Source organism: Acomys minous, assembly GCF_964271855.1.
Source record: "Acomys minous genome assembly, chromosome: 8".
Lineage (NCBI taxonomy): Eukaryota > Metazoa > Chordata > Mammalia > Rodentia > Muridae > Acomys > Acomys minous.
The window spans coordinates 125,639,639-125,653,000 of record NC_140489.1 but is presented as its reverse complement, the minus strand read 5'-3'; positions in this window follow the sequence as shown (position 1 = coordinate 125,653,000).

The window sequence follows — 13,362 nt, the reverse complement described above, 5'->3', positions numbered from 1 at the left end:
TTATTCAAACTTTAAATTAATATACAGATTTAACTATATGATAAAATTGTTACAATGTCTGGTAAAAGTATTCTACATTTCATTTTGAATGAATGAAAAAAATCGATAGAATAATTCATTTTAAAAAATCCTGAGATTTCTCCTATCCAGTACTTATGCTATATAAAGTCAAAATAATATTAGCACATTAATTCAGATTGAAAAATGAAATAAAATCATGGCCTTTTAACAATTTGAATCATGTTTATCTTATAATCAACTTGGGCTATTGTTACCTGTTAGTAAACTTACAATATTGCTCTATAAAACTAAAATTAAAATTTGTACTTTATAGCACATGTCAAAATGAATCTCAGATTATTTTTGATTAAATATAAAAAAGAATCACAAAATTTCTAGAAGAAAAACAGAATAAGTAGAATAATTTGCCTGAATCTCCTTGTTCTTGAGGATGATGTAACATAAATAAAACAAAGGATAAGAAAGTACATGTCTGCTGAGCACAGTGGTATGCTCCTGTAATTCCAGTACTGAGGAGGCATAAGCAGGCAGATCTCCATGAGTTCAAGGCTAAGCTGGTCTACAAAGTGAGTCTAGGACAGCAAAGGCTATACAGAGAAACCTTCTGTCAAGACAAATTAAAAACAAACAACCAAAACAAAACGAAAATACCTGTGATGTGAGGCTGTAGTGATGTTATGGTGTATAAAAGAGCTGGTTGCTCTTATAGAGGACACATGTTTCACTCCCATAATTTACATTCCAGACTACATCATCTGTAACTCAAGTCCCAGGCTGTATAATGTCCTTGAGTGTCTTCTGTTTATAGTGCAGAAATAAAGGAAGGAAATAATGATGAAGGAAGGAAGGAAGGAAGGAAGGAAGGAAGGAAGAAAAAAAGTAAGACATAGAAAAACATTTTTAAAGAAAACATAAATTCCTCATTAAAAAAATGTACAACTAACTGAATAACCAAGAACATTAAAGCCACATATTACTAATTCTATTTATGAATTTAAAATTAAAATCAATAATGGATAGAGTACAAACATGACTGTTATATGAATTCAATTTATAACCCTAGTAAGAGATGTAGTGTATACTGAAAAAATAAATTGACAAAGCCTATGGCCTATAGCTTTATAAATATGTAATGACTGATAAAGAAGCACATAGAAGCAAGTAAGAAAGAGAAACATCATAGACACTGCACCACTGGATAGATCAAGTGACATAGGCCAGACTGGGAACACAGATCTGCCGGGAGCAAATGTGTCAAAGATTAGAGATGTTCTGAGTTACACTACTTTTTATTATAAATACATTCCACCACAATGAAGTCAATTTGGGAAGGCAAATTACTTTTGGTGAATGAAAGGTTACTTCTAGTCAATTTTTAAAGAAATCTTTTTGCTTTCTATTTGTATTTTTCAGAGTATTTATTTGTTTGGCTATATCTATAGATAGCATAGCAAATAGAAACTATTCAGCTTTCCAGGAAAGAAAAATGAAAAGTTTACAGAAAAGACACTCAGCCTAAATGTTCTTAATGGTCATAAACCAGAAAATGACTTAACCATATTTTACTTTGGCAGAACCTTTTGTATCCTGGATTGGTACATCTGGCATACTGTATGTTTTTTACTTTTAATTGTAAAATTGATCTACGTATAGGGAAGGTGTTACAAATAAATGGGCTAACTGATCAAAAAGTATATACAAGAAAGAGAATTCTCAGCACAAGGATGTATTTACAGACAGTCTTGTGAGGAGCAGAAACAGGTAAAAAGTTTTGAAAATGACAAGAGAAAAAGAGAGAGGAAATAAAAGAGGGATAGAGAAAGAGACAGAATGCAAGTAGGGTGTCAGATGCTCTACCTCAATGGAAAGCTTTATATGAGAGGTGAAATGTAAACAAAGCTCCTATCCACCCCTTACTTTCTTTACTTCAAGATTTGTGTTGATTCTACATCAACAGCAAGTCAAAGAAACATATTGAAATTGTATTTGGACTTCTCATTTGTTTTGTTAAAACTCAGTGTATTTGATCAATTAGGTCTTGAAAACAGTTTGTAATTAATAACTTTATTATATTATATGGTAGGTGAAGGAGATACTTGGAGACTGATGGCAGGTGAGGATTAGAGGTCCCATCTGAGAGGCTATCCTACTAGCACTGAGTGGATTGTTGTCTTGGCATAACTGTCATCCCACCAAGGGGACCATGACTAGAATGTGCATGTAACAATGAGTTGTAAATAAGTATCCAAGTAATTTTGTAAAAAGCATGGGTTATATTATGCTAAGATGAAATTGAATACGGGCATTATTCATATCCATGTACTTGATAATTATTATCTACAAAAGGTGATTAAGACCAGTCGAACAAACTGGAGGGAGCTGGCCCTGCCTCTCACCCAGGCAGTATAGGAGAACTGGATCTCATAGCATGGATGGTAGAGAGCTGGATCTATACATTACCAGCTGCAGCATTCAGGAAAGCTGGCATCTCACATCACTAGACTCAATATTAGAAAAAGTGGGCCTCAGACCTCACCAGGCAACATAGTAGTTGGTAGGATGTGCAGATGAGACACAATTGAAGGTACATACAGGAGAGGTGCTCACCAACACACACTGCCTGTACCTGGCAGCCCAGTTTGCCCAGAGGACTTGATAGCAGAAGAGACGGACACACACCTCTCCTGGGCAAAATGGGAGAACTGGTGAGCTGTCAAACTCAGCTTCTACCTAGACCTAGATTGGAAAATCTAAATTGGCCCTATCCAACATACATACCATCTTTAAACATCTGGAGAGTGTTAAGAGGTCAGTCCTGAAAATCCATAGCTGCAAAATTTCTTGACAGAAGGTAACAACAGAATATCTGAGAGGAGTCCTGACGAGGATCCAGTATTGAGAGTGTAGAAGAAACCGAAGGCCTCAAGCCAGGCCTATAGCTCATTCAATGAACATTTTCAAATAAAGCTATTAGAAACACATTGCAGTTCTACCGTGAGATTTCTTATGTCCTTCTGTGTTTTGTTTCTTTATTTTACTTTATATTTTGATTTAGTTCAGGGGAGGGGTTGCAAGGTTTTTGTTTTTTTGATCTAAAACTTGAAGTACCATGGGTATGGATGGGGAAGGTATCTGTAAGGACTTGGGGAAGTTTAGGAATATGATCAAGGTATATATGAATTTAAACATTGTTGAAAAAATAAGACATATTTGGCTTACAAATGTTTGAGGTGTCAATACATGGTGAGTTCTTCTGTTGGCAGATGTATTTGCTTACTATTTGGTAGCAGATAGGAAAAATTGGAGACAGAAAATATTACCACTGCAATTACGAGTGTACTGTATATAAGCTAAAACTTCCCAACATGACCCAGGTTTTAAAGATTCTACCATCTTCCACTCGGACCATAAGCTAGATCTAGCCTTAAATATATAAGCTTCTCAGGAGAACTCTAGATTACAAATCGATTACAACCCCTCCAGTGGAGTCTCTGTGACAAACGTTACCACAGAACCCAAGGTGAGGACCCCTACCCAAGGAAGTGCCTCCTGGAAACAGGTCTGATGTTCCTGCCAGGAGTAACTAATTGCAGCCCCCTTCCTTTTCTCTTCTCACTCATTTGTTTTGGGACATCCTGACTGTTTTTCTGACTGTTTTCTCTTTTTGTTTTTGTTTTTACTTTGTCAATGAACTGTGTTGCTAAGTGATCCTCAACTGCACCCAAGGGTCATTCAGTCAAGTTTAACACTAAGCTCCATTCCACATGGCTAAGAATTAATCATAGTTCATATTAGGACTTACAAATAAAATGTTTGAGTAAGCTCCAGATAGTGGCAGAAGAGCTAAGAAAACAAACTGTCTTGACTCACAGATGTTTGGCATAATGAGAGAACATTGACCTTTGATAAAGAAGGCACATGTACTGATACCAATCTAATGACTTATGAATGACTGTTGAAGATTGATGACAACATAATTAATCTGTATCCTGTATTTTGAATTGTTTGGAAAATATGTAACCATGAAAAAACACACCCATTTTAATATGTGTATAAAACCTGGCTTGCTTGTTTCCAAAATACACTCAGACTCAAACTTCCCCTGAGTTAGTCTGTTTGTCACTCTGCCTACCTTCTATCCACCGATGCTTCCAGAACTCCTGACAGCAAGGACCTATACCTAACAGACAATCCGTGGCACAAGTCCAATAATATACATATTGAACACCTATGGATTGCTCAGCATTGTCTAATGATAGTAAACTAAAGATATTTAAAAACTGAAATAATAATAATAGCGGAGATAATAATAATTAGTAATATATTTTTGATGTCTGAATATAAAATTTTATATAACATCTTATTTGATGCTAGACTTCTTAATTCTATATCTCTATATGAGAAATGAGAAAATTACTTGTCTTAAGGTCAACAACCAGTAAGAGTCGTAATTGGCATGGTATTTTACTCTTTTTGTCTAGAACAACTAGGGATCTTTTTATTTTATGTCTTTTAAAATTTGTGTTCATTGGATATCTCAATGGTGTTCGTTGTGGTATTAAATATAAGTATGCTAGATATAGTAATCCAATCCAACATCATTTTTCACCTTCTTTGAGATCTTTAGTAATTATCACATACTCAGGTTGACTATTTTATTTTCAGCTTTGTGTATGAGAGAGAATATGTGGTGCATGTCCATCTCTACCTTTCTTAGTTCAATTAATATAATATCTCCCAGATTCACCATATTTTATTCTGAATGATTTAACTTCCCTTTTTGGCTGAATAGTAATCAATACTGTGCATAACTACATATTCTTTATTGATTCTTCTATTGATTGTTTGTTTTTCTTACTCTAATCTTTTTTTTTGTGTGTGTGTGTGTAATGATTTCCTATGGCATCTGTTTTCCTACAACAGTGACTAATTAGTTTTTTATGGTTTTATAAACCATCATTTTCATATACCACAATTTCTATACTCATTTATAGATTAAGAACCATCCTGCAATTTAAACAAGAATGACTGTGAAAAGGAACATGAAATTCCATGGGGTACAGATGTTTGGGTGAGGAACAGCACTAGAAATTCTTAATCTGCTATCAACCTCTGATTAATCACGTGAGGACTCACCCTTGAATTTGTTTTAGCGACACATGAAGATGTCTAGGTACCTTCCTCATTTCTCTAAAACTCAGCTGAAGTCATTCACTGAGAAAGACTGATTAACTATGCAATCCTGCTGTCAGCCTTAGAAAAGGTTAATTTTACCTCATTAATCACTAAATAGATATAATCACTTATACTCTAAATTATAAAATTGCTTCATTATAATTTTCCAGCCTTCTGCAGAACCCACTGTAAGACATGTCCAGTCTTACAGTGAACACAGTATTTGTATATCAGCCTGTGCTACAGAGGCCCATTGTTACATTATGAAAATTAACTTCTTTTTCCTTGAAATAAATTGAAGATTCTTGCAAATATTATAAAATGTGACTCATGTTCCCTACAATAAGGGAAATATATCATCATTCAGGGTGTCCAACAAGAAAAAATGTTTCATTCATATTTTAATTTCTGTAATGTAAGCCTAAGAGCTCACTAAAAACTTTAAAGCACTGTCTTGGGTGTAAAATATTTTTATTGAGAAAATGAATTTTTCCTGCCTTGAAAGTAGCTCCAATTAGAAAGCACATACCATTAATACACCTCTAAAAAGTTAACCATACACTCTGATAAATTGATAATCTCAAACTATAGAAATTGTAATACCTTTCATGATGTGAGAAGTGCCCTTAGAGAGGATAACAAAGCAAGAAGACATTTCTAGAACTTGAGCTTTTTTGGCTTACTGAGGTCCTGGCAATAACAATTACCTAGCTGTTTTATAATAAAGCTATCATTCTTCTGTTTTCCTGCAGCAGCCAAATGAAATTTTAAGCTCCTGCCTATAACCTGCCACCCTACAAAGAAAAAAATGCCAAAATACTATTGTAAAACACTCTCAGTAGTTTATCCTTTATTTAAGAAATTATGAGAAAAGCCATATCTTTTCTCATTAAAATTCCCGTTATTTATTGTAGAAATGGTCATCATATGAATAGCCTACCCCATATTTTACTACAGAAACTGACTGATACCAGCTGAGAATGATTTTCTCCTATTGTGACAGAATCAGCAATTTTCAGCATCATATAATACATTAGCTTTCAAAATTTCTTCATAAGAAATCTCCAGGCTTAATTTATTCAACTATGTGGAGGTTAAAGATCTTCTGGTGAAACATTCATCATTAACACTTGTTATGCACTGTCACTGTGAAGTAGGAAAATTGCACTGCTGGAGACTCTGATATGGAGAATTAACAGAAGATAGGAAATTAAGGTAGGAAGCTCTGGCTGTGCTTCTAATCAGGCAGAAGATGGAAAACAAATGTCATCACTAGGTAAGAGAGTTGGGTCCTTGTCATAATAGAGAACAAAGTCAAGATCAGGAACAGGGGAAAATTGGGCAAGAGTTCCTGCAGCTTGATCAGAGAAAGCCTCCCCTGCCATGATGTCCCTTTTATTAGTACATTACCATGGAGAAACTTACTACTTTCACCACTGGCCTCTTCTATACAGTATACAACCCAGAAGAGTCTTTCTTAAGAATGTGGGAACCATATCTCTACATGTTTACCATTCAGATATGCCAGGTCTTTGTCTCCTGCTTGATTTTGGCGTCATTTACAAATGCATGTGGCATAATCATGTTGAATTAACTTCTCTATGCTTTTGGGGGAATGCTATTTGGAAGATATAGAGATACACTTTTGAGTATTTATCTTCTTAAAAATCACAGATCTTAATGAGGATTTGGCTCTGCTCTCTCTATTCTTTCTACAATTTCAAGTTCTTGAGAAGAGTCAAGGAAGGACTGGATTGATCCATCTTAAAAGGCTCCTACTGATGTTTGTACCTGAATATTTGACTATTTAACATAACTGAACCATTCCAGGAGCATTTAAATTAGAATGGTTAGGCCTGAGACATCAGGAAATATTCTCTATAAATTGAAATTTCAACATAATTGTTCAACAGAAGTAACTAAATACTCATGATAAAATTATAAAATATGAATAAATTATGAAGATATGATTTGAACAATGGAAAGAAGAATTTTGACCTCTCTCCATTTTTTAAAAATATATTTTATTAATTTACTCATATTACATCACAATTCTTATCCTATCCCTTGTGTCCTCCCATTCCTCCCTCCCTTCCACTTTCCCCTTACTCCCCTCCCCTATGACTGTGACTGAGGGGGACCTCCTTCACCTGTATATGCTCAAAGGGTATCAAATCTCTTCTTGGTAGCCTGCTATCCATCTTTGAGTCCCTCCAGGCTTCCCCATCAGGAGGACATGGTCAAATACGGGGCACCAGAGTTCATGTGATAGGCAGAGACCACGCTCCACTCAACTGTGGCGAACGTCCTGTTCATTGGCTAGATCTGGGTAGGTGTTCGAAGTTTATTGCATGTATTGGCTTTGGCTGGTGTCATATTTTGAGTAGGACCCCTAGGCCCAGATCTGTCCATCATAATGTTCTACTTGTAAGTTTCTAGGACACTCTGAGTCCTTCTATTTTCCCGTTCTCCCTTGTTTCTCTCACCTAGAGTCCCAATAGGAAGTCTTCCTCTCTGTCCCACTTTCCTGATAAGTAAAGACTTTCATGAGACATACCCCTTTGGCTAGTGTCCAGATATAAGTGAGTATATACCATTTGACCTTTCTCCTTCTGGGTTAATTAACTCATTATGATCACTTCTAGTTCAATCCATCTGTCCACAAATTTTGGGATTTCCTTGTTTTTAGTAGCTGAGTAGTATTCCATAGTGTAAATGTACCACAGTTTCTTTATCCATTCTTCTACTGAGGAACACTTAGGCTGTTTCCATGTTCTGGCTATTATGAATAAGGCTGCTATGAAAATGTTCCTGTTGTGTGCTGGAACATCTTCTGGGTATATTCCAAGGAGTGGAACTGGGTCTTGAGGAAGCCTTATTTCCAGTTTTCTGAGACAGTGCCAGATAGATTTCTAAAGTGGTTGCACTAGTTTGCATTAACACCAGCAATGAAGGAGTGTTCCTCTGTCTCCCTTTTCATTTCTTGTTTTGTTGATTTGGATACTGTCTCTCTGCCTTTCAGTTAGTTTGGCTAACGGTTTGTCTATTTTGCTTATTTTCTGAAAGAACCAGCTCTTGGTTTTTTTGATTCTTTGGGCTATTTTCTTTGTTTCTAATTTATTAATTTCAGCCCTGAGTTTGATTATTTCCAGACATCTACTCCTCTTGGGTGTTTCTCTTTCTTTTTTTCTAGGGCTTCCAGATTTGTCATTAGGTTGCTTATATGGGATATTTCTACTTTCTTTCTAAAGGCACTTAGTGCTATGAATTTTCCCCTTATCATCACTTTCAATGTGTCCCACAAATTTGGATATGTTATTCCTTCATTATAATTGAATTTCAGGAAGTCCTTAATTTCTTTCTTATTTTTTCCCTGACTAGGTGTCTTTTAGTAGAGAGTTGTTTAGCTTCCATGTGTGTGTAGGCTTATTCTTATTTCTCTGGCTGTTGAAGTCCAGCCTTAGACCATGGTAATCTGATAGGATACAAGGTATTATTTCAATCATCTTGTATCAGTTGAGGCTTGTTTTTTGACCTACTATGTATGTGATCAATTTTGGAGAAGGTTCCATGGGGTGCTGAGAAGAAGGTATAATCTTTTGTGTTTGGGTGAAAAGTTCTATAAATACATGTCAAATCTATTTGATTTATGGTGTTGGTCAATGACGTTATTTCTCAGTTTAGTTTCTGTTTCAATGACCTATCCTTAACTATGAGTTGGGTATTGAAATCTCCCACTGTTAATGTCTGGGGATCAATGTGTGGTTGAAGCTTTTTTAATAGTTTTTTTTTTTTAACAAATGTGCATGTCCTTGTAACTGTGGCACAGATTCTCTTGTTTGATTTTACCTTTGATGGGTAAATTTTGGTTGGAATTCTATTTTATTAGATATTAAAATGGCTACACCAGCTTGCTTCTTGTGAACATTTGCTTGGTATATTTTTTCCAGCCTTTTACTTTGAGATAATGTCTTTCCTTGTGGGTGAGATATATTTCTCAAATGCAGAAGATTGATAGATCTTGTTTAAGTATCCATTCAGTCAGTCTGTGTCTTTTTATTGGAGAGTTGAGACCATTGATGCTGAGAGATATTAATGACAAGTGACTGTTAAGTCTCTTAAGTTTTGATGTTTGTTACAGTATAGAGTTTGGGTCATTGTGCTTTGTGATGTGTGCTGTGTAGTTTTGATTGTGGCTTGTCCCTATAAGGTGGAGTTTTCCATCTAGTAACTTTTGTAAAGCTGGATTTGTGGATAGATACTGTTTGAATTTGTTTTTGTCATGGAATATTTTGTTTTCTCCATCAATGGTTATTGACAGTTTCACTGGCTACAGTAGTCTTCCCTGGCATCTGTGATCTCTTAGGGTCTTTCTGGCTTTTATGGTCTCTGCTGAGAATTTGGGTATAATTTTGATAGGTTTGCCATTGTACGTTACTTTGCCTTTTTCTCTTCCTGCTTTTAATAATTTTCCTTTGTATATTTTGTGTTTTTATTAACTATAGGGAAGGTTTTCTTTTCTGGTCTATTCTGTTTGGGGTTCTGTAGGCCTCTTGTATGTTTATATGCATCTCCTTCTTTAAATTGGGGAAATTTTCTTTTATGATTTTGTTGAAGACATTGTCTGGGCCTTAGAGTCTGGTCTCTTCTCTTTCCTCAATGTGTACTATTCTCAGGTTTTGTCTTTTCATGGTTTCCTTGATCTCTTGGATATTTTGTGTCAGGGATTTTTCAGATTTAGCATTGTCTTTAATGGTTGCTTTGAGGTCTACAATTGTATCTTCTATTCCTGAGATTCATTCCTCCATTTCTTGGATTCTATTAGAGAAGCCTACTTCTATTTTGCTTATTTTCTTCTCTAAGGTTTCCTGTTCCCATTTTTCTTCTGTCTGTGCTTTTATCACTATTTCCATTTTCATCTTCAGATCTTGGGCTGTTTTGTTTATTTCGTTCACCTGGTTGTTGGTATTTTCCTGAATTTTTTCCAGTGCCTCTCTATAGGCTTCTTTTATGACTTCCACTTGTTTGACTGTGTCTTCCTGCATTTGATTTTATTCATTTCCTGCATTATCATCTTCATTACTATGGATTTAAGGTCATGTTCTTGTATTTTAATTGTGTTTGAGTTCTCCGGGTTACTTTCTTTGGGATAGCTGGGATCTGGGGATGATGAGTTGTTTTGGCTTTGCATTCTTATGCGTTCTTTTAGTCTTCTTGCTATCTCTGGTTTTGTGTGGTAGCTTCTGGTGTTATTCACTGGTCGCTGAGAGTTGGTAGTTGGTGAGTGATCCCTGTGGGAATCAGTGAGTTCTTCTCTGGAATAGGCAAAGTGACATGGTTTCTGCTTTAGGATTCTTTGATCTATACCCTAAGCTCCTTACTATGTCAGCAGAGGTAGGCTTCTGCCTGATTCCATTCATGCTACTGAGGAGATTCAGACTAGCTTTGTTGGGGGCCGCTTTTTAATTTTCTGTCCCCACCTCTTGGGGCAGTCCAGCCTCTCCCAAGCGTGTAGGAGACTGGGACTTTATCTGCCCAATTGCCCAGGCCCAGACAGCCCTGATCCACACACAGGTTCCTGCCTGGATCAGTCTAGAAAGCGGCCCAGTCTATATTGTGCACCCTTCGTTGCTTAGTCCCACCAAGCAGCAGATGCAACTCAGATTCCCCTCCAGAATCCCATGGCAGTCCAGTTTCTCCCACAAGTGTGGGGGTCCCTGCCAGGCTTGGGGACTGTGGTTTTATCTGTTCAATTGTCCAGGCCCTGACGGTTGTGGCCCAGAACAGATTCCTGTCTGTATCAGTCTAGATAACCAACCAGCCTAGATTGTGCATGTTTGGCTGCTCAGTCCCACTGAGCAGTGGCCAACTTTCAGATCCCCTTCCAAACCCTCAGAGCTGTCCAGATTCTCCCATGAGCGTGGGAGTTCCAGCTTGGCCATGGGGACTGTCCTGGCCTGGTTTTATCAGCCCAGTTTTGCAGGCTCAGTAGGCTGAGGCTGGCTGCCTGGCTCTGGCCAGACCATGCATACTGTTTCTGGGCTGCCTGGCTCCTGGGCCCACTGTGCTGTTTCTGGGTACTGTGGGTTTCGGCAGGGCCTCCAGGGCTCTACATGGACTAGGGTGGGGCGCGTGGGGATGTCTGAAGACAGAGTCACTTGTTTCTCTGAGACTTTCCCAGGCCAGGGAGCTCTGGTCTTCCACCATTGCACACACTGCACCTGGGCTATAGAGGCCGGCTGCAATCTGCAAGTGGGTTCTGTTCCAAAGTCTGGAGAGTGAATTCAGGTCCTCTGTGGGCTGTTGTTTGACCCAGGGCCAAGCCCACCTGTCGTTTGCACTGTGCTGGACCCCAGTCACCTAGCATTCTCGAATTCTTGCTCCCAATCCAGTCCCTGGTCTCCATGAAGTAGATCAGATACAGTACATGATAGGTGCCGCCATCTTGGAACTCCTCTACCTCTAACCATTTTAAGGTTAAAAACACAGATGTGGAAAATTTAAAAATACATTGCACTGAGCCAAAAAGCAGACATCTTAAGTCATACAATACCTCTTCCACCTTATATGAGGTCTTCTCCATAAAGAACTTTATCCTAAGAGAATGTATTTTTCCTCTTAATATTTTCTGTTTAAAACCATCCCAGAACATCCCTCATTTATTTTCAAGAATGAACAGTACTTTTGTTTGGCAACGCTTCTTAGTAAGTCTACGTCAACATGTCAATTTTTGTTTGTTTGTTTGGTTTTTGTTGTTGTTTTTGTTTTTTGAAACAGGGTTCCTCTGTGTAACCTTGGCTGTCCTGGATTCTGTTGCAAACCAGACTGGCCTCATACTCACAGAGATCTGCCTGCCTATGCTTCCCAATTGCTGTGAATACAGGTATGCACCAACATGCCCAGAATAAATGTTAAACTCTTAACCATAATTGAAATTTATTCCTTCTTGATGTAACAATTGGAGCTGTAGCAGCCTGCTGGTGGGAGAAAGAGAGATTGGGAGTAAACAAGCTTCTTTTTATTTTATAAACAACATTACATTTAACAATCATAGCTTGGTTTTTAGATTTTTCATTTCTTCTCCTCTGTGTAAATGTCTTGATTTTCTTGATTCCTTGACCCTATTTTATCAATAAGTTCTACCCTCTTTAAAATATTCCCTGAACTAGGGACCTGTCAGCAACTACTGATTTAGGAAGTAGATATTCAATTGCTTTGTTTTATATATATATATATATATATATATATATATATATATATATATATATATATATATATATATTCCTTATCAAGACATTTTTCACTTTGCAACACACCAATTCTGAATTGAACAAGGAGACAGTCATTGTGAGGTACAGATGTGTTTTCTCTCATGCTTGAAAGGTTTCTTCCACTTCCTCCTACCTTCTGCCTCTTCTAGAGAAGACTTTTCTTTAAGAAAATCTGTACATATTGATTTTTCCCCTTGGCTGAGGGCAGGTAATCCCCTTTGCCACATAATATTGAAAAAATAAATAAATTATGGCAGAAGCTCAAGTAAGGAAATTCAAGGAAGCAGCCTGCTTTCTCAGACGACCTGTCAGTATGCCCCCTATCTTTTGTCATTTCTGTTCTACTGTGGCAGCATTACAAAAATACTAAGTTTGAGTATGGACTTTCCGTGGCAATGCCTCCTGCCTATGATGGTATAGCAGCCCTGGTATACAACACATATGGGTCACATAGATAAAATATTCTAGAGTTCTTGCCACTGAAATGCCACTCAAACCAGTGTCAGACTACTTAAGACAAATAGTTGGTTAATTGGCAGTCACTAGTAAAACACAAGAAATAATAAACAGGCTAAATTGCTGAGGTAGAGCTATTCACAGTTTTAAGAGAAAGCACCAGAATTATTTCCAATGTGGTTCTACAAGTTTGTATTCTCATCAGCAACATATGAATGTCTTTCCACCACTTCCGCACCATCATGTGCTGTCATTTGAGTTTTGGTCTTAGCCATTCTAAGAGGTGTAAGATTGAATCTTAGTTATTGATTTACATTTCCCTAATGACTAGGGATTTTGACCATTCTGTTAAGTGTTTCTGGCCATTTAGATACCTTTGTTGAGAATTCCCTGTTTAGTTCTCTGCCTTGTTTTTTAATAGGGTTATCTTGTTTGTTGG